The following is a 21,691-nucleotide window of genomic DNA, read 5'->3' as shown; positions in this document are numbered from 1 at the left end:
CTAAGCCTCTGGTAGTCTAGGGCAAACCAAGACAAACTGATCGCCCAAGCAGGGGCTGCCCCTGGTGCAGGGGGAGGAGGGACCCAAACAACAGTGAGCGCAGCAGGAGTGAGGGCTGTTTTGATCAGTGGGAGGAGAAACCCGGCGTGGCGAGGTCTGCCCAGCCCCGTGTTGGGTGTGGTGCTCACCTGGAGGACCTGGTGCCATCCGCGCGCCTGGAAGGCTTCATCTCTTCTGAGGAAAGGGCTCCTCGGTTACCTTTTGTACCAGGTCCTGCAGGTCACTAGCCAGTTTGCAAGTTGTGTAGGAAGCGAGCTGGGGTTTCTGTTTTTATTTCTAGGAGGCCTGATGAAGAGATGAAGACAGGTTTTCTCTCACTCCTTCCTCACACCCTTATCCCTTGCCCGCTCTCCCTCTCCAAGATCCTCTCTCCTCTTCTCCCTTCTTCTGTCCTGCTCCCTCTTTCTGCACCTCCTCCCTCCTTTTCTGCCCCTTACCCCCCTTTCTGTTTTTTCCTCCCCCAGTCTCCGTCCCTGTCTACCCGCTTCCCCTCTATCCTCCCCTGTCGCCCTCCCGCTGTCCTCTTCTCCCCAGTCCCGTCTTCCCCCTCCTTCTCTCCGCCCTCTCTCTTCTCCCTTCTCCTCCCCGCCCCCCTCTTCTGTCTCCTCTTTCTGGTTCAGCAAAACCCACTCGAGGTATTTCTTTACACGTTCGTTTTCTAAAGGCCACGCCGCCTTGGCACACGTGTTAGTGCACACAAACCCCAGCTTGGCTCAGACGCAGCGTTTCCACCCGGGATGCGTTTCTCCCCGCCAGGAAAAGGGAGCAGAGGGAACCGATAAAGTATGCAGGAAAGTTTAAGAAAGTGGCAGAAATGCCACAGCTAAGGAATCCCCCGAGGAGAAGAAGCCACACGGAACTGGACATCAAAGGGAAAAACCCCAGGGGAGATGAAAAGGGAGATCATTGTAAGTTACGAGAGTTTTCAAATCGAGGGGGGTAGTGACAGACACTTCGGCGGAACCCGGGGAGAGTTAAAACCGGGGAGGGTGGGTCGTGCCCCGAGGAGGGTCCCCGGACAGATTTTTCCTGTGGCAATTTATATTCTCTCCAGGTGACTCTTCTTTCCTTCTTGAATGTTGACATCAAGAGTTTCAAACGAAAGGGGGGTTTCCCTGCGGGTTTTCCGCGCGCTTCGGCCGCGCCCCCGACCAGCGGCGGGGATGGCCGGGAGGCCTGGAGGCCCCGGGGCGAACGCCGCCGAGTTCCGAGGGTGACGCCTTCGAGCCGGTGTTCGAGCGGCCGTTCCAGGGCTGGAGGGGACCTTCGAGAAGCGGCCGGGCTCCGCCGAGTCCTCCCCGGGCCGCGCCTCCTGCCGGGGCGGTGGAGCCCAGCGCAGCTCGCGGGGGTGTGGGGCGGGGAGGGCGAGGCAGCAGGGACTCGGGGTTGGGACTCCCGTCGCGCAGGGTCGGTGCCGCGGGGCCGCGCGGGAAAGACGCAGCCTCTGAGATTTCCGACGTATTTCTCCTTCTACCGCGAGCTGCCGAAACCTTAAGAATGAGGCCCGGGGACCGGGGTCGGAACCAGGCAGGGATTCCGCCCCAGGGGCTGAAAGGATGCTCAGGGCTCTGGTGCCTGCAGGTAATCAGGACCGCCCGCTGCTGCAGGTCTAGGCAAAGCCCTCTGAGCTTCTTGGGGTGGGGGCGGGGAGAGGATGCTGTAAATACAAAGCATGCTCTAGCTGGGGGAAAAAAAATTATTTTTAAAGCTCAGAGAACTTGGCAGCCTGCGTATGTTTGGGTCCCGAGTTATATTAAACTAAGTGATGAATGACTTGCAGGCAATGAGGCAGAAAGGCAAGACAGAGGTTTCCAAGTGGCTGCCAGTATATCCAAAGCAAGGGCATCAAACTCTGGTGTCCTCCTGCTTTCTTGCTAAAACAGCCTTCCAGAGTTAAGGTTGCTCCTCGTTGAAGCTCTGCTTTAACAATATTGACAAAAAAAGGATCGCTGATACATTATTTAAAAACTATTGTGAATATCTAGACAGTCACAGTGGTCACTTTTATGAAATAGTAGGCATTTAAACATTTTGTTGGGGTGCTTGTCACGTCAATTCAGGTCTGCCTTGGAAAACAGACCACTTTTGCGTGTGTTAAGATAAACGTTTCCCAGCAAGATAAATATTTAGAATATTTAAGAAAACGACGACAAGGTCAACATTTTATGAAGGGCAGAGTTAATTGAAATTATTGTTGGATGGTGAATATTTAATTTCAAAAGATGTGCATCTATCATTACCGTTCTCCTTTGTAACCGGTTAAAACTTAATTAAAATCTATTTTTAGCAGGTTTTTACCGAAGAGTCCACTAGAGGGCAGCATTCGATAAAGGTTTAATAAGAATCCGCGTTAACAGTAATTTACAGATATCACAGAAGTTTAATTTGTTTTATTAACAATGATAATAATAGAAACTACTATCTTGCTTCCATTGGCACAAAAGAAACCATACATGCTTGGTTGCTACATGGGGTAAATAGTTGTTAAAGCAGCAGATCCTAAGTTGGAGAGGGTGTGTGTGTTTTACAGTTTTCAAGATGGAAAAAGCAATCAAAGGAACTAAAAACAATTTAGGTAGTACTTTACAAGCCCTGGATTGATCCCATCGGCTTGCTAAAAAGGAGTTTGGTTGTTTTAACCCAATCTCCAACACACTATTTACCCTCCCTGGGAAACCATCCAAATTTGGCTGCATTCCATATTGCTAGGAAAAGCTTAGAGTCAGAGCCAGCTGCCTGTTTGACTGAGGTGGCAGAACAGCACGAGGAGAGGTTTCAGGCTATTTTCCAGGGGCTAGAAACATCCCTGCCACACCCGTTGTGCAGTAATGATCAGGAGGTGGCCGGGGAGATATGCCTGGTGCAGAGAGTTTAGTCAATAAATGTTGGTTTCTCTTTTCCCTGTAATCGTCTCCTGACTTGTGATGTTGCTTGAATTTGTGTGTTGTACTTATAATTAAAAAGTTAAAGAAATGCATGCACATGGCAAACAAACAGTATAAGAGGATACATGATTGAAACATCTTTCAGACCCCACATGGCATACCTCTCCGGAGGTAACCTCCAGCCATGACTTTCTGTGTAGTATTTAGAACATTCCAATGCAAAAACATGCCTATATAAGCATATGTATACACTGTACACATTTTTATACAAATAGGAGCATATTATATCACTGGTAGTCTGTATCTCACTTTTTAAAATTCAACAATGCATGTTAGAAATCTCCTTATCTTATTGTTTACCTTTTTCAATTTTATTTCTCAGTGGCAGGAACTACATCCCCCCCCCCCTTTTTCTCTTAGTGTCAGAGAGAGTACTATCAACATAGGAAGTGTTTAATACCATTCTGGGATTGATTGGGTGAAATGCCAGTCTGCCCCTGATGAGGTAGGACAAGAAAGATGGAAGAGTTCGAGTCACACTGAGGAATTTGTTTTGTTCATTTCCAAAAATAAGTTAAAAAACCAAACTCCTTCCCCCAAGAACTAGGGACGGTACATCGGGTAATCTTAACTGGTATTTTTCTTAGCCCCTGATGCTTGAAATTGACTGCAAAAATCTTGCATTATTTTGGTCTGTGGGTTGTCTCAGCTCCTTTCACTTCTTTTATTCGTCAGTTTGGCAGGTGTTCATAATCTCATTACTATGACTGCGTGATGACAGGGTATGAAGGGGCAGCATTCATGTAAGTCTAGTGGTTCCGCGCTATGTAGCACTGATGATGGTTCTCAATTTTTACCCCCTTGAGCCTCTATCAGAAGGCCCTGGGCCCCTCATCTCTCATTTTAAAGATTGTGTATTAGGATAGATGAAATCACAAACAAAAATCTTAGTACTTTTTACGATATATCCTTTGTTTAATGTTTACAGCCTTGATTTGAGGAACCCTTTTTTTTTTTGTTCCCAAAAGATCTATGTATTTTATCATTTAGAAAAAAATCATACCTAAAGACTTGATTGTGATATAACCTCTTAATTTTTTTTTTTTTTCAAATCTTTGCATAGTTTTAACAGTGAGGTACAACCATTTCATACTGAATGAAGCCTAAGTCTGGTTGGGGTGGGATCACAGTGAATCTGAAATGTCGCTTTCCTTCCAAGGATTCAGGTGTCAGCCAACCGGACCGTTGTGCTCCCACTTTCTTGCTTCTGGGCCTTATCCTCTGTTTCTCCTCAGAAGTTCTACTGGTTTCTTAAGGCACAGCTTCAATGCTACTATTTGCATTCAAGCCAGTAGACTCTGAGGTACTCCATGTACAGAGATGGATTCGTGGCTCTGGGGAGACAACATGGATAAGGCTTGGTTTCTTCCTTGCAGTAGCTTTTGGGTGATGGGGACCACAACCACATGGGCAGTGCTGCAAGGGAGGCCTCCCCTGTGCTGAGGGAGAACACAGAGGGAATGACTAATTTGTACTGAGGATGAACATGTGTCTTCTTAGAGTTGATGTTTAAGTTTGTTTTTCAAGAGTTTGAAGCCCTTGGTTGACCAGTTGTTTGTCAATAGAAGGCTGTTCCAGGTCTGAACAAAGGCTGTAGATATTTTCTAATGTTGAGAAATGGGAGAATGAGGGAGAGTCTTTGTCTAAGGGTAGGGTGCTATGGAGGAGGCTGGAGGTAGACCATGTGTAAGTTCTGAAGAGCCTGAATTGTCCTGCTCTTGGAATGGACAGCCGTGGAAGAATTCTATGTAGGGGATGATTGGATGGATGACGATTGCGTGAGTTACAACAGGGATCATACAATGTGCAGGCAGGGGGAGAAGATTATGTTGGTCTTGTACATACTGAGTTTAGGGTGCATCAGAGACCTCTCACTCACTGGTGATTCCTGGTAAGATTTGGGGAGCTCAGAGGAGTCGAGAATAGGGATTTCTGAGTGAAAGATTAATAAAACATTTTCCCCTTCTTAATGAAAAATAAAATGACCTGGAGCTAACTTTTTTGCTCTGTTTGCCTGGAAACCCAGCAGAGGTGAATGCTAGCTCTGTTTTTAGGCCACGCTGCTCGTGGTAAGAATGCGCTGTGGTTGCTAAGCTGAGTCTGGGCTGGGAGGGCCATGAATGAATGTACCTGCCTGGTGAGAAGGCACAGCTCTGGGCTTCCTGAGCTCTATGGGCACTAGCTGGGTTCTCCCTTCACTGACTCCTGGAAGCTGTGGTTCTGGGGCTGTTCCAGTAGAGATGGTTCTCGAGGGATGGGGCTTCTAAGCAAGGGAGGCTCCTGCACACCCTCGCTGAGACTCTGTTCGTAGTCTCTCCTCTCTGACCAGGGGCGCACAGCCTTGAAACCAGTTCCCTGCAGACTGGGGACACCCCTATAGCCATGCTGCTGCTTCTGCATCTCAGTGTGGCCGGCACTAGGTGAGGCTCCGGGGTTCCATAAGTCTTCTATAAGGGGGGACTATAAAAAGTGGACATTGTGGAGGTCAGTACTGAATTTATTGGCAAAAAGCCAATTTCTTCTCTTCCTGCTCATAAACGAGAATACTCTGGCTTTGTGTGATCAACTCCTACTAAACCTCAGCGGCGAGCGCGGTGTGTGTCCTTGGCGCCGAGCGCAGTCAGTGCCGCTCACATAACGAATGCTCAGTCAGTAACTGTTGCAGTGGCTCAGTCAGCTAAGTGTCTATCTTTGGCTCAGTGTCCCGGGATCGAGCCCTGCATTGGGCTCCCCGCTCAGCAGGGAGTCTGCGCTCCCCCCACCTTCTCCCTCAGCCCCTCTCTCCACTTGTGCTCTCTCTCCCACTCACTCTCTCTCTTAAGTAAATTAATAAAATCTTTAAAGAAATAAATATTTACTGGTTACCTTCCATATTTCAAATTACTCTGGTGTCAGCATACAAATATGTGTCAATATAGGTTGAGGAATTCATATTTTATTAGAAAACAGAATGAATTTTGTGACCTAAGCCGAAGGCAGAGGCCTAACCAACTGAGGGAATGATGGATCAACGACTGACGAGGCTGAATGTTGTCTTAGAGCAGCAAGAGTGAAGCCTCGATTTGGATTCATTTTTTGTTTGAGAAGGGAGGCTGAGGGAGAGAGAGAGAATTTCAAGCGGGCTCTGTGCCCGGTTTGGAGCCGGATGCAAACTTGATCCAATGACAAGATCATGACCTGAAGAGAAATCAAGAATTGGACACTTAACTGACTGAGTCACCCAGGGGCCCCAGGATTCATTTTTTAAAGCATGTCTTTGTAACTTGTTTTTGGAGTTGTATTTAAATTATCAAATTTTCCTGTCTCCCAGCTAATCACCAATTACCGTCATCCTCTTCATCAGCACAGTTAGCACTTAGTAAGCACATATTATATTTGTCAGGAATCATGCTAAGTGCTTTATGCGGATTATCTAACTGAATCTTCATAACAGCCTCATTGGCTAATTACTAAACATATCCTCATTTTACAGGTGAGAAAACTAAGATGGTAGAACCAGGATTCAAACCTGACGTCTGACTCCAGAGCCCGCCTTCTTAATCGTCCACCGTTCTTCCTCTTGCTGCTATCACCTCAGTGGTATGTAGGCGAAATATACTCCAGGACTTTATCTTCTTGGGTCATCAAAAGGACAAAAATACAAAATACAAAAATACAAAATACAAAATACAAAAATACAAAATACAAAAATGTGTGTATGTCTGGAAGTAAAGGAAAGTAAATTATTCTTCAACTGCAATACAGTGGACTGAGGACTGAGAAAGTAAAAATGCTTAGTTCTTCTTTTTTTGTTTTTTTTTTTTTAAGATTTTATTTATTTATTTGAGAGAGAGAGAATACAAGAGGGAGAGGGCCAGAAAGGCAGAGAAGCAGACCCCCCACTGGGCAGGGAGCCCAATAAGGGACTTGATCCCAGGACCCTGGGATCATGACCTAAGCCGAAGGCAGAGGCCTGACCAACTGAGCCACCCAGGTGCCCCCAAAATGTCTAGTTCTTATTTATAAATCTGGTAACTGAGAAGTCATTTAATGTTCTGTGTAAGGCTTTAAAAGCACATAGGAAGCAAAAAAAAAAAAATAAATAATAAAAAGTCATTTTAAAATTGTCAAGGAACTGAATAGACATTTTTCCAAAGAAGATACACAAATGAATAAGAGTTATATGAAAAGATGCTTAACATCACTAATCATCAGGGAAATGTAAATAAAACCACAATGAGAAATCACCTCATACCTGTGAGGATGGCTATTATCAAAAAGACAAGAGATAACAAATGTTGGTAAGGACATGTAGAAAGCAGAGCCCTTGTTCACTGTTGGTGGGAGTGTCCATTGGTATAGCCACTACGGGAAACAATACAGAGTTCCTTAAAAAATAATAACACTGCCATATGATTCAGTAATTCTGCTTCTGAGTATTTCTCCAAAGGAAATAAAATCACTATCTTTTTTTAAAGACTTTTTATTTATTTATTTGACAGACAGAGACAAGTAGGCAGAGAGGCAGGTGGGGAGTGGGGGGAAGCAGGGTCTCCGCTAAGCAGAGAGCTTGATGTGGGACTTGATCCTAGGACCCTGAGATCATGACCTGAGTCGCAGGCAGAGACTTAACCCACTGAGCCACCCACGCGCCCCTGAAATCACTATCTTGAAGGGATATCTGTATTCCCATTTTCATTGCCGCATTGTTCACAATAGCCAAGATATGGGAGTAATCTAAGTTGTTTGAAAAAAAAAGACAAAGCTCATACAGAGTAGAATGGTGGTTACTAGGGGCTGGTAGGTAGGGGAAATAGGGAGAAAATATTATATTATATACTGGAAATTTGCTAAGAGAGTAGATCTTAAGCATTTTGACCACATGCGCATGTGCATTTACACATACACAGTAAAAACACACAAAGTGTTGGATCTAAAGTTAGAAATTAATGTCAAATAGTATATCTTTTTTTTTTTTCTTTAAAGATTTTATTTATTTATTTGACAGAGAGAAATCACAAGTAGTCAGAGAGGCAGGCAGAGAGAGAGAGAGGGAAGCAGGCTCCCCGCTTAGCAGAGAGCTCGATGCGGGACTCGATCCCAGGACCCTGAGATCATGACCCGAGCCGAAGGCAGCGGCCTAACCCACTGAGCCACCCATGCGCCCCCGTCAAATAGTATATCTTAGTTATAGCTCAGGCTGTTGGATTTTTGGGTTTTACTTTCCCTTAGAAGTGGTTGTTTGGTTTTATTTTATCCTTATGGAAATGTCAGATAATTTTATTTTAAACTTTAATTATGTCTTGAAAATTTGTGTTATTACAGATTTAACTGCAGTAGAGTGTTCTGCATACTAATAATGGATTTTACTAAACACAGAGAAGTGGAAAGACATTTAATCTGTCTAGTTTTTCTTGGTAATACTTGAGAATACCAGAGAAACTATATTTCTCTTTCTTTTTTGATAACTGGCTTTCTCTGCACTGCTCTCTCCCTGCTTTCACCCTCCCCTGGCTTACTTAGGGGAAGGATAGTTTGGTCTCACTTCTGTGCTGGCAGGCCCACTTGTGAACTGGTCTACCATGTTGATTGGCTCTTGGGCTGCTGGTTCTGCCCCACCCCCCAAGCCCCCAACCAAGCTCTTGCACAAGGCTGCTGGAGAGAGGTGATGGGTAAGTCTGAGCTTCTCTTCACATTCCTTTCCTCAAATCTCTACACACAAGGCAATGTGTGTAAGTAGGGAGTTGATATGATACATTGTCCAAGTGGGACACTTGAGAGTGAAGCAGGGACTCTTAGTAATTACATGAGGATATCAGATGCGAGGGGGCAGCCCCAGGCAGTTTGACATGCGTGGCCCCTTCAGCACAAGAGATGTTTACTGAAGTTTGTGGACAACAGAAAGGAAACACAGAGCAAAAGGCAACTTAGCATTGACTGTCACTCACTCATCGCCTTCTTGAAAGTCCTTCAGTGTCTCTGCCCTGGGAGATTCTTTCTGGAGCTTTCAGGCCTCTCCCTGCTGTTTGTGGTTCAGGTTTGGGGAAGGGGAAGAGTTGATGTGAAGGGTCCTCTTTTCTTCAGTGTCTTTTGGAGGATAACCATTAGCCACATGTGGCAATTTAAATTTAAGTTAAATAATTTAAAAATTCAGGCTTTCAGTCATATCACCACATTTCAAATGCTCAATAGCCACATATGGTAAGTGGCTACCGCATTGGGCATAGAACATTTCTATCATCATAGAAATTTCTGTTGGACAGTACTGTACTCTCCCCAAGTCTCCCTGTTTCCTTTTCTGTTCCCAGGTCCATTATCCTCGGTGTCCTCCACACACGCACGCACGCACGCACACACACTGCCCAACTGTCCAAGTTTCATTTGCATATTAGGCAGAAGAATTGGCCATGCAGGCTTGCCCAGAGAACCTCTTTTTTTCCTCCTAAAAAGAACTGTCAAAGCTCTCTGAAGTTTTTCCCTCAAAACCAAAGACCTTTCCACCTAGGGATGAATGATCCCTCAGTCCTAGAAAGCAGAATCTACAGCCAGTTCTGGTTTCTCGAACCCTACGATGCTGATTTTCAAACGTGGCATCTGGAAGCAGTTTGATTATGGTGTTATCATATGGTGAATAAACATGTACAAGAAGTTCTAAGTCAAATCCATTGTTCATGTGGCTATAAAAAGCAAAGAGAAGAAGGTGAAAAAAGAATTAGAGCTCAGCCTTAGGCACGCCCGCTTTTTTTTTTTTTTCTTCAACATCAACTTCTAAATAGAAAATACTTGACTTGTACCAAGGAAGAGTCTGTTTACATGGTGTTGAATAATTTTGCCAGATGGCTATCCAAACAAATGAACTAAAGCAAAACTGGCCAGATTTATGGTTTCACTGTAGCCAAAAATACCTTTTCTATTAGTAAAAGTAAATAATTTCATGTGAAGGTGTTGTGGTTTACATAATAATTTTGGACTATGAGCTTTGTTTGAAAATAGTGATACTGCAGACGGTGGCAGACACTGGGCAGAGAAAAGAGATGATTCATGTTGTCCAGGCAAAGTCAAGGATGCATGCTTATAATCCAGTTTTTCTAGATTGTCATCAGATTATAAAAGTTCTAGGACTTAAATCTCTATTCAGAGACATTTATTGCTTGAGTTTTTTCAGAAAACCATTTTTCCATTACTACTGCCTCAAAAAACTTAGAGGGGAGATGGTACACTTTGGGTTTTCTTTTTTGTCAACTTTTTTTTTGGGGGGGAATGGTCAGAGGGTGACTGGTAGATCAAACTCCATGTGACTGAAGTAGCTTTCCGGTTCCTTTCTTTCTTTCTCTCTCCCTTTCTCTCTTTCTTTCTCTCTCTTTCTTTCTTTCTTCTTTCTTTCTTTCTTTCTTTCTTTCTTTCTTTCTTTCTTTCTTTCTCTCTTTCTTTCTTAAAAGTTATTTATTTGAATAATCTCTACACCAACTTGGTGCTTGAACTCACAACCCTGAGCTCAAGAGTCGCATGCTCTTCCGACTGAGCCAGCCAGGCGCCCCAGCTTTGCAGTTTTCATTCCGTTTATTCATTTAAGAAACTTTCAAGTACATTTTGATGTGTGTATCATTCAAGGCCTGATTGCCCTCTTTCCCTCCTAAGTTTGTTTGGAATTTACACATTTGGTAGAATAGGTAGATCGAAGCTGAGATTATGTACAAGGAAAGAAATGTGGCCAATTTACTACTGGAGATTTTGACCAAGCACAAGCTAAGTGTCATAAACTAAGCTGCATGAATTGGGAAAATAACATATGAGAAAGAATGATTGGTAATGAATTGAGACAAACACTTTGGGTACCTATGATTTGATTCATGTTTCCTATCTGCATCTCCCACATCCTTCTTTTATGCTCGTTCATTCATTCATTCATTCATTCATTCAGTCATGACCCACTGGTTACTACATACCAGAGAAGTAGCAAGTAAGATCAGCATAGTCCCTGCCTTCCCAGAGCTCTTGGGCAGTGACTAAGAAAGACCTAATCTCTGGTGGGGTGGGATTTTCCCCAAGGAAGTGACAAGGAGTTAGCCAGATGAAGGGTAGGAGTGGAGGTGAGGACAGGGAAAAAGACAGTAAAACTTAGGGGGAACTTTCTGGGCAGAGGAAAGAGCATGGGAGAAGGCACTAGAATGGGACACAGGACATGTGCATAAGGGGCCGAAGCCAGCAGGTAGAGAGAGGCTTCCCTTGGACAGGGCCAAAGTGAGCAGGGACTCACATTTGCTGGCCTTGTCGGGAACTGGAGTTCTATCTTGAGAGCCAAGGAAATTTGCCAACGTGCACAAAGTAAGAGCTGTGTGATCACTGTTTGTGTTTTTAAGGGCACAGTGGCTCCTGTGAGGCGAATGCACCGAAAGGGCTGGAAGATGCAGGAAGGAGACTTGCAAGGTGCCACTGAGGAAGGACCAGCAGTAAAGGATGCCGTCTTCCACCTGAGTGGGAGTGGAAACACAGTATGGATTACATTTATGAGATAGTTTGTAGGGAAAAGCCAATGGACTTGGTAATGAACTTGTCCCAAAGAGTGAAGGAGAAGGTATTGTCAAAGATGACACTGGGCTGAGAGGGGCACAGGATGTTATAAAGTAGAGACTTCGTAGGGGGAGGGGAGGAGGAGGAAGAATTTGGAGAGGCAGAAAGGAGAGCCACAGAGCAACCCTCTGGTATAATCTCACCAACAATCCTGTAGGAGCAGGAGGTGTGAGCGATGCCAAATGCATTTAGGGAGACTTCAAAGTCGAGGGGGTCTCTGCCCAGTTTTCCAAAGCTTGCTGAGGTGAGGGACCGTTGTGGCACCTGAAAGTCCACGTAGGAGAGGTAATGCAGCATGTCAAGGTCTAGGATCACCCACGACAGCTTTTGAGTCTCCCAGGACCCCAGGAGAGAGGCAGAAGAGTTGAGACAAGGCCAGGATGATGGAAGGGTCCTAGAGGGGGTAATGTGGGGTAATATTAGGAGATGTGCATGGGCTTCATGCCAATGAGAGATCGTGCAGGACCGCAGACATCAAGAGCCAGGGATGGGATGGTGGAGATGGAAGTCCGAAGACCTCATGGAATGAAAGTCTCAGCAGATGACAGAAGATGATTTCCCGGACCAGATTCTGTCCGCCTCGCCATCCCTGTGCCTAATCATGTGCAAGTGCCCAGAGAAAAAGGAGGCAGGAAATAACTGCCTCAGTTTAATCAGGAACAAAAGAGCCTTGAGCAGATTCCAATATGATAAGAATTTAGTAGTTAATGGTAATGTGAATCTGCAGAATGGCTGGGTTAATCATAAATGAGATGGGGACAATTGGCCAGCTATTTGGGAAGAAAAAAAATTACATTTTGATCTTGACCTATAACAAATATTTTAGATAGTAAAAAGAACCCCAATCCCTCCCCAATAGTATTAAAAAAAGCTGAAAGAAAATGTGAAGAAATATTTTCTGATACCTCAATATGAGGGGCCTATCTAAGCTATAAGTAATATGTGAAATTTTAAAGAAAAACATCAACAGATTTCGTGATACAGTAATTTAAAAATTTGTATGCAGAAATGCCTCTGAATTTTAAATGCACATAAATTGGGAAAATTATTATAGCAAATAAGACAGAAGTTTACAAACTAGCAATATAAACAACTCCTACTAATACATAAGGAAAAGTTACGATCTCAAAAGATAAATAGGCAAAGGACATAAAATAACATATTGGAAATAGGAATTTTAAATGGTTGACATAGAAAAATATTTACTATCAGATTAAAACAAGAACAACTTGTCTTTTAATACCTATCAATTTAGGAAAGATTTTTTTAAAAAGTGGTAATACTCAGGGCACCTGGGTGGTTCAGTGGGTCACGCCTCTATCTTCAGCTCAGGTCATGATCTCAGGGTCCTAGGATTGAGCCCCGCATCGGGCTCTTTGCTCAGCAGGGAGCCTGCTTCCCCGTCTTTCTGCCTGCTCCTCTTCCTACTTGTGATCTCTCTCTGCCAAATAAATAAAATCTTTAAAAAAATGGTAATATTCATTTTAGAAAGACACTCATTCACTTTGCTGTTGGGAGAATAAATTGAACCAAGTAATTTGGACAGTAATTTGGCAATCTGTATTAAGAATTTAAAGGAGTTTAAAACTGGAAGCAACCAGGGACACCTGGCTGGCTCAGTGGGTAGAGTGTGTGACTCTTTTTTTTAAGATTTTATTTATTTATTTGACAGACAGAGATCACAAGCAGGCAGAGAGGCAGGCAGAGAGAGGGGGAAGCAGGCTCCCTGCTGAGCAGAGAGCCCTATGTGGGCTCTATCCCAGGACCGCCAAGATCATGACCTGAGCCAAAGACAGAGGCTTTAACCCACTGAGCCACCCAGGTGCCCCCAGTGTGTAATTCTCGATCTTGTGAGTTTGATCCCCAAGTTGGGTGCAGAGATTACTTAAAAATAAAATCTTAAAAAACAATTGGAAGCAACCTGTGTTTTCCAAATATGGGACTATTTCAGGAAATCATTGTATATCTACATGTTTAACTATAACACAGCCATTAAAGTGGAGGCATTCAAAAATATTTCATGATATGGGAAAATGCATATGTTATCATGTTAAGTGGCTACAAGCTACAGGTTGAATTATATATACTGTGTGATCACAACCGTGCTCATGAATATGCACGGAAGTAGTTTGAAAAAAATGTATCAATCTACCCTTGGTTTTTTTTTTTTTTTTTTTTTTGAGTGTTGTCATTATCAGTTATTTTATTTTCTCTTTACTTTTCTTCTGTAGTGTAGAAGAATTCTACGTTGGAAAAATTAGAAATGATCTTTGTCAGACATAAATATCTACTTATAGCTTTACTGCCACTTAACCAATGGCTCCTGCTCTCATGGTTTGATGCGATTTTTTGGTTAATGCATTTGTCTCAAGCTATTTAAATGATGATGGTGTCAATGACTCACATACTACTTTTATAGCCCTCAATGTGTGTCAGGCCCCACACCGCACACTTTACACATATTAACTCATTGTGAATGCATAGAACTCACAGAAGGTAGGTCATATTATTATTATTATTATTATTCACATTTTATGGAGCAGGAAATGGAGGCACAGAGAAGTTAATTGACCTCCCCAAGGTCACACAGCTAGTACATGGTGGGGCTGGGATTTGAATTCAGGTAGTGTTGCTCCAGTGGTCCTACCCTGTATGGGCTTCATGGTTATGTTTAAGAGAATAGACAACTTTGTTTTTCAGAAAACAAGAAAGCAAGAAAATCTTATGAAAACAAACTAACATCAAAACTAACTAAACAAACTAACATGCAAAATGACATTCCTGGGTCAGGAATCTCATCTAGGAAGTAAAAGAGTTAGGTTAGATGATCTTTAATACCACCTCCGGTGCAAATTCTACAATTATGTGTATTAGCGAGAAAAACTGACTTTTGTATTTTGTAGTAGGAGTGCTAATTATTTTCTCCACCCATGGTTTCCTTCCCAACTTCACACCTTTTTATTAGGGTCCCTCCGCCATGATTCCTAACACCGCACCTCCCCCCACGCCCCTTTGATTGGAACTGGGGGTCAGGGACGGGGAGATATCTCTCCCAAGCTGGTCAGTGATTCCTGAGTTTGGAGTTGGGTCTCCAGGATTCTAGGCCACTATGGACAGGTGCTGTGAGTTCAGTGTGGGCCTCTGGTGGCCATTTTTCACCATTGCAGGGAGGGGATAGGACAGGAAAGGCTTCTGTGTTTCCCAGTGGCTTTCTCAACCTTGCTTCTAGGCCTCCACAGGGCCTTGCCGTGTTATCCTTATTATTAGTAAATTCCCCACTTGTGTTTGTCTCATCTAGTTTGAGTGGGATTTCTATGTGCTGCCAACCGTGGACTGGTTCCCAGCGTGTCCAATAGAGCCCCAAGGTAAATAATGAGGAACTTGGGCCTGCAGCTGTTTTTCAAAAATCTGACTCAAGGCGTTTTCCTGTGATGATTTGGGCCTTACAAAGAAATCAGATAAATAAGGAATGGACCGAAAACCAGGCATGTTGGTGCACGTGCTGTTGAAAGAGATGGAGAGAGACCCACCAGCCAGCTGGTTGGCTGAAGGCTCTGGTCTGGAATGGAGGCTAGTTTACAGATTGAACTTGGAGGGGAGGATGCTTGACTGTTTGCAGGGCTCACCACACTTTAGGGAATCGATTGCTAGTCAGCAGACTCATGAGAGACTCCTGGATCTGCCGGTGGCCCCACAATTTGTTGCCAGCAACACGCATGTCTTGCTCAGAATTTTCGATCTGCCCTGTGGGCAGGGGCACCCTTGGAACTGAGGCACTTGCCTGGGCTGGGCCCTTTGCCAGCCCCTCTGCCTCCCTCTGCAGCCTTATGCTGGGCCGTGTCTCCCTCGCTCTGGGTACCGTGGATACCTCTGTCTGTGCTCGTCGTCCTGTCCGCCAGGCAATATTTGCATATCATTTAGAAAAAATGGAGTCGAATATTAGAAGAAACAATGAAATGAGTTAGAAATAGCTGCTTCTAAGCATATGAGGAAGGGGGGGAAGGGGACAGAGCAGTTAGGGGTCTGCTTTCAATATAAGCTTTTTTCTGCCTCGATTTTTCATTTTTACTTTGTACATATATTACTTAGAGACAAGCAAGTAAACAATCACTGTCATAGCCGGCTCCCCCTTATAAAATAGTGTCTGTCCTGTCTCAGGGCCAGCCTAGATTTCCTATCCTGTGTTATCGACTCAAATCTGGTAGTCACCTCCTGTTCACTCTGCATGCTTTTAATAGTGCTGGCCTATTTTGCCATTTATTTCATTGAGAAGCATCCTTTTTTTTTTTTTTTTTTGCTTAGATGCTTATTGAATTATTGCTATGTGCAAGGATTTGTACATTAAAAACAGTGGATGTTACTGTACCCTTTGTCCTGTGTTGGGTAATTGTTAGGTAATCAATGTGGTCATTGGGAGTTGGCTGTTCTGACAAAGTACATAGCCTAAATAACCTTAAAAGAATGCTACTTAGGTCAAATAAATGTCTATGGCAGTCTTCAAAATGTTCACTTACTTCCTCCCACTTTGCTGTTTGGGCAATGGTAGATTGAGAACAGAGAGCATATCCAGAGCCTGAAGAAACACTCTGATTTGTTTGTTCATTTACTCATTAAAAATTGATTGCTCACCTCCGATACACCTGGTGGTGTATTATCAGAGGTAGATTTTAAAAATAGGAATAGTCTGCAACTTAAGAAATGGAGGGTCTTGGAGTATATATTTTGAGGGAAAGGAAGTTTTCATTTTTTTCCATTAAAATAATTCGTTTCTTCAGGAGCTTTCTCTATGCAACCTTTTAGATAGTAAACATTTGGTAAAAACGTGTTTCGCAAACAGATGATTTACACATGACCTTGCAAGTCAACATCTATAGTCCCGATTCTCAGTATTTTCTCCTGCTTCCCACCCTTGAGGGCTGCACAGCTTCTGAAAGCAGTTCTCGGAGGACAGCTTCCTGGAGCCTTGCAGGGAGAGCCTGGGAGAAGCAGGCATGGGGGGCTGGAGCCCCATTTATGGAGGTCGCTGTGTCCATCCTCATTCACTGCACAACTGTAGGTGCCGGGAGTCCCCTGTCTGGAAACCCTTGCCGGGAAGCCTGAGGATGCTGTGCTGTGGAAGGAGGGCTGGCATGCGTGCAGCCGTGAGCCGGGCAGACATGCCGTGGGGAAGCCCCGGGAGAGCTCTAACTGCTGGGTGTGAATACGGGGCCCAGCTGTCCCTGCAGTGGCTTCAGACTCCGGGGAGAGACTGGAGCCAGAAGAGATGAGAGTGAACAGAAGCACGGAAGGGGATGACTGGGAGGAAATGGGAAGCAGTAATGGGGTTGACAAGCCACCCACCTCTGGTTCAAGAATAGAGGAACGCCAATAAACAGAGGAAAGAGATGAGCTCTGTTTTAGATAAGTCACAACAGGCTCGTAGGACACTAGTCCCTAGAGACACAGAACACCCACGGGACAGGGTAGGGAGGGTGGGGGAGGCCAGTCGTCACCCTCAGCCCCTCAGTTCAGGAATAGGCTGAGCTGTAGGGCTCTGTCTCTACTGCTCATTCTAGGAACTGATGAAATAATGACGATCGGGGTAACCGAGAAAACATCCAGATGTGCTGTGTAAGCTATTTGCTAAGCCAGGACATTTTTATTTTAGAAAGAATCTTAAGAAACCGAAAAGAAAATTCTGGTATTTTTAAGCACTCATTCTGGATGTCCGAGGGTTCCAGTTTTTGAGTATTTTGGTTTCCATTTGTGGGCTACTTCTCCGTGCATTGGTGACATGTTAATTCTCGCAATCACCCTGTGATGTGGGACCTTCTCTGAACCAGGCAGTAGGAAAGAGATCATAGTCCTCCCCACCAATCCCAAGCCAAGGAGAGGATTGGACGAGAAGTAGGTAAAGATACTACCCAAGCTAGGCTAAATCTTCTTCCTCTCTTTTATTATCATGTTCCATGATGAGGATGGCACTTATAGGGTTAAATCACTCGTCCAGTTATTTATCTTGCAAGAGGCGTAACTTAGATTTGTGCCCAAGTGCGTGGAACTCCAAAGCCTGCTACCTCGATGCACCCATACATATGCTTGGCTCTTGCAGGTGACTATATCAAGTTCTAGTGGACCCAGCCTTGGTGACTATATCAAGTTCTAGCGGACCCAGCCTTGGGCTGGGGAACAGTCTCCAGGCTGGCTTGGCACAAGAATACAGGTATCCTCTCCTCTGTTTGCCAGGTTGTGTCTGCCTGTCTGATAAAATAGGTCTAGCGGCACAGGGTGAGCAGCTGACTTACCTGGGCAGGCATGGTCAAGGGAATGGGTTTGAGTTGTAGTTACTGGAGCTGATCTCTAGAAGACAGATGTCTCTTCCACATTTATAAAGATAGCCTTGATGGTGAATGTTGATATGGGGAAGACATTCTTTTGGTTTTATTTTTCTTTCCTTTTTCTGAAAGATTTTATTTATTTGAGATACATGAGCAGGAGGCAGATGGAGAAGTAGACTCCCCGCTGAGCAGGGAGCCCCGTGCAGGGCTCCATACCACGGCCCTGAGATCATGACCTGAGCCAAAGGTAGATGTTTAACCAGCTGAGCTGCCCAGGTGTCCCCTCCCTTTAGTTTTAAATTATTTTTTACAACTGTAGGTAAAACGTCCAACTCTCTGTCCTCAGTGAGACTTTCTTGGGTATAAGTTAGTTACCCTTTACTTAAATAAACAGTTCCCCAATAGAAGCAGATACACAAAAACTTTTATTAAGTGGAAGTTAGACTCCATGGTAATTAACCAGTTACAAGTGCATTTAAATTCATCTGTGTGGACACTGTAGAAGTCAGGATGGTCTTATTGAAAGTCCAGTGTTCCCGCTTGGCATGTGCCAGTGCAACCCAAGGTAGAACCATACACGCAGTAAGTACAGGTCAACGATGATGTCAGACTACATTGGCAACACCATATTCATTGTTACAGCTAAGCATTACAGAACATGAAAGTCCAAAGACCAGAAGACTATTACTAAATTGATTCTTACTCTAAGCCTTTACTTCTACCTAAATGCTTCCATAGGACCAGTGTGGCAAATCTTCAACGCTGCGGGGACAGCGCCATTTTTATGCATTACACTTCAGTGGGCCATAGAACCTGTGAACCTTCAGTGGTCCTCCTGACGCTTACGGAAGGGAGGCACCAGCTGTCCCCTCGGGAAAGTGCAGTTTAGTTCACCTGGTGTGAACGTCTCATGTGGTAAGTCTTCACATCGGAAATTTATCTTCTATTTCAATTAGCACCAGTTTATTTGAAGTCTTTTTCCTGGTGTGAAATATTTAGGAAACATTTTTTTTTGTTTTTTTTCTTTTTTAAACCAACACACAAAGTCCCAAACAATGGAAAGCAAAAACATTCAAAAAGTTGTTTTAGAGAACAGCATTTAGAAAAAACAACGTCATTTAAACATTCAACAAATCTATGTACAATGGGCCAAAAGCTGGCAAGGAGCACGGCCGAGGAACAGTCACGTCCAAGCGGTATTCACCTGAACGTCCACAGGCTGTATTTACAGTCAGATAGGTATTCAGAAATGTAGTATCAGAACATCGGCATTTGGCTAGAAATCATATAAAAAGACACATCCCCACCCCCAAAAACGTCTACCTAGGTAGCAAACATATCCAGTATAACCGTAAGTACCAGGTTTAGAAGTGCGTGTTTCCGTATTTTCCATATTTCTACAAACAGTTGAGAAACTTGCTCAACGGACATAGAAGAGAACTAGAATGGTAGAGAAATGGAGTTATTTCAACACTGTCAGATGAAAGAAAAGAAGGTGTTTCTCATGCTGAGTAACAAAGTACTGATTAAGGAGCAAGGGTGCGTTAGTAGGGGAAAAGCTTCATGGAAATAAAAAATCAACAAGAAGGCTGAAGAAACGTGTGTATATTCTAAGTGGATGTTCCAGAAATGTATAAGTAATTATCTCCATGTAATTTTGAAAAAAGCCTGATGATTTGATGGACAGCATTTTTATATTTTGTTCTCCAAAACGCTATCACCCAAACCCTTTGGAGAGTAATTTGTGTTCTCAGAGTGAGAATTAAACACAACAGACATGACCTAGGCTATATTTATCCAATGTGATGCATCTTCACCTTGCGCAGTTTTGTTTGCCTATTAATCCAGTGTTACTAGAAGATCCACCTTCAAAAAACCGGGCACGTTTTGTTACAGCCAGCATTTCTCATTTCTGCTTCAGAAGTGAAATAGAAACCATTTCCTATTTATTTACCTTAATGGCTGAAGTTGTTTAGAGTCTGAAATTTCAATGCACTGTCTTGAAAAATATCAGCTGGAAGAAAAGAGACGGGAGTCCCACATTCCCATCATGTTATGTGTTCAAGTTTATTTTGAGTAATTTGTGTTTCTGATAACTTTGTGAAAAAATTTACTTGGATACAAAATACACGTTACTCTTTGAAAATGCATAGTTTGTAACTTTATACATTCATTCACTAATATTAAAGACTTTTTTGTAAGCAAGTACTTCCTTACCTCCAAACGGCGGTAAGGTTGTATTTCAGAAGATCTCTCAAAATCAGATAGCATCGTCACATTGCCTTTGAATTAGCGCCCAATGCCTGGTTAACTCCTGTCATTTTCCCACTAGCATCACACAGGAAGGACTGCTGCTTTCTCTTCCTTCCCGCTTTACGTTGTTTTGCGGGCACTAAAAAGCGATGCTTCTTACTGACAGCATTTCCACTAAATACCCCATTTGAAATATTTTATAATTTTGTTTTAACATTTTTAGATTTGGTGTAGAAAACGATTTGAAAGATGGCTTAATTTTTAAAAGAGTTTTTTTTTTTTTTTTTAAACCTTACCATGGACTAAGGGCAACGGAGGGTTTGTGATTACTGTTGTTCTCTCGCTCCCCAGCCTTCTCGTTTGAGAAAGATGACCGTAGGCCACTCGGTAGTTGCATTTGATGATGGTCATGAACCCTTTGGGACCTAGCGAGTTTTACTTATCCTGAGTTCTTCTTCTAAGTATATAGATTTTGAGACATGAAACACTTTGGAAACTACACTAGTATCTGGTTATTCCAGAGAGCATATGTTTAAATGGCTGATCATCATCCAACCATTAATTATAAAAATAGGAATTCTAGGTCATGTTGTAGGAAAATATTGATTAATGGCATTTTTTTTTAAAAACATATATAATCCACATTTCTGGGTTGTTTTACACCCAGAGCATTTTCAGTTATTGAAGTCATGGAACATTTTGGGGGTATTGAGTTCTTTCCTAAAAATCTAAGTCTATTCTAAAGCTTTCTACCAGTGATCACAGAGGTTCCCCAGACCGTCAGGATACTTTGGAAGAAGGGGCTTGCTATATTATCACAGGGCTTGGTCAAGTCACAGTCATTGATTTCCAATTAGCAGAGAATAGGATAAAAAGGCATAAAAAGCAAAGCAAGGATTTGTAATCTTTTTTTGGGGGGGGGGCAGTTTATAATTACACTACACTGTAGATCCCTGAGGGGTAATTCCAGCTCTTGCGTTGCTGGCCCCAAAAGCTCTCCCTTTTTCCTCTCTGTCTTGGTCATGTGTGCCCAAAGCATGGGAAGAGAGCTCCACCAGGGTGAGGCACAGGGGCTTACCAGTGAGAGCAGACTGGAGTAGCTTTCTCCTTGCGTACATATAAAGTCAAAATAATTTTACCTTGCGGGAGTCACCTACTTTTCACACAATAAAGGTCAAGTCAGTTTTCCGACTGTATAATTGCGGGCAGAGTTCAGGGCCCAGCGACATTAAATGTGAAGCTCCCTTCTTCTGTCCTTCCAAGGTGGTCTGATCACACAGCTGGCTTTCCCCGTGGAAGGGCCTGGTGGGTGGCTCAAGCAGAGGGCTTTAGAATCCAGGTGAAGTGATTAGAGATCTGCCTTGTCCTTTGTCAGCGAGTCTGTCTGAGTGTTGTGATGTGTGTCGCAGGTTGGGCGCTGACTGACCTGCTGTCTGGATGATCACCAGGGGCTGTTCAGACGGATGGAAATTTTTCTTGGAAAGAAGAGGATAGCCTCACCGACTGAGCCTCACGTACAAGTCACAGTCCTATTTATCCCCTTGGACCTTAATTATTTTTTTATTT

General features: G+C 43.6%; 1 protein-coding gene and 1 long non-coding RNA gene across 3 annotated transcripts in view; one reads left to right on the top strand and one right to left on the bottom strand.

Annotated features, from left to right (window-relative positions):
* The first annotated feature begins 695 nt into the window (after nt 1-695).
* On the top strand, nt 696-19,733 carry LOC309859046. 2 transcript variants are annotated; one of them, XR_014308500.1, is made up of 3 exons: nt 696-968; nt 6,478-6,584; nt 18,611-19,733. It is a non-coding gene; the product is annotated as an uncharacterized lncRNA (long non-coding RNA). The 2 variants fall into 2 exon arrangements; XR_014308501.1 differs by lacking the exon at nt 696-968 and adding an exon at nt 1,459-1,641.
* The window catches only part of ZNF704 (zinc finger protein 704), a 239,813-nt gene continuing 236,398 nt past the window's right edge, over nt 18,277-21,691 (bottom strand). Inside the window, exon 10 of the mRNA XM_082719437.1 lies at nt 18,277-21,672. The gene's annotated coding sequence lies outside the window, so the exon portion shown is untranslated. The remainder of the gene's footprint in view (nt 21,673-21,691) is intronic.

This window comes from Mustela nivalis (assembly GCF_964662115.1).
Source record: "Mustela nivalis genome assembly, chromosome: 2".
NCBI classification, from domain to species: Eukaryota; Metazoa; Chordata; class Mammalia; order Carnivora; family Mustelidae; genus Mustela; species Mustela nivalis.
Note: the sequence above shows the minus strand (reverse complement) of the source record. Positions and strands in the feature narration are given on the sequence as shown.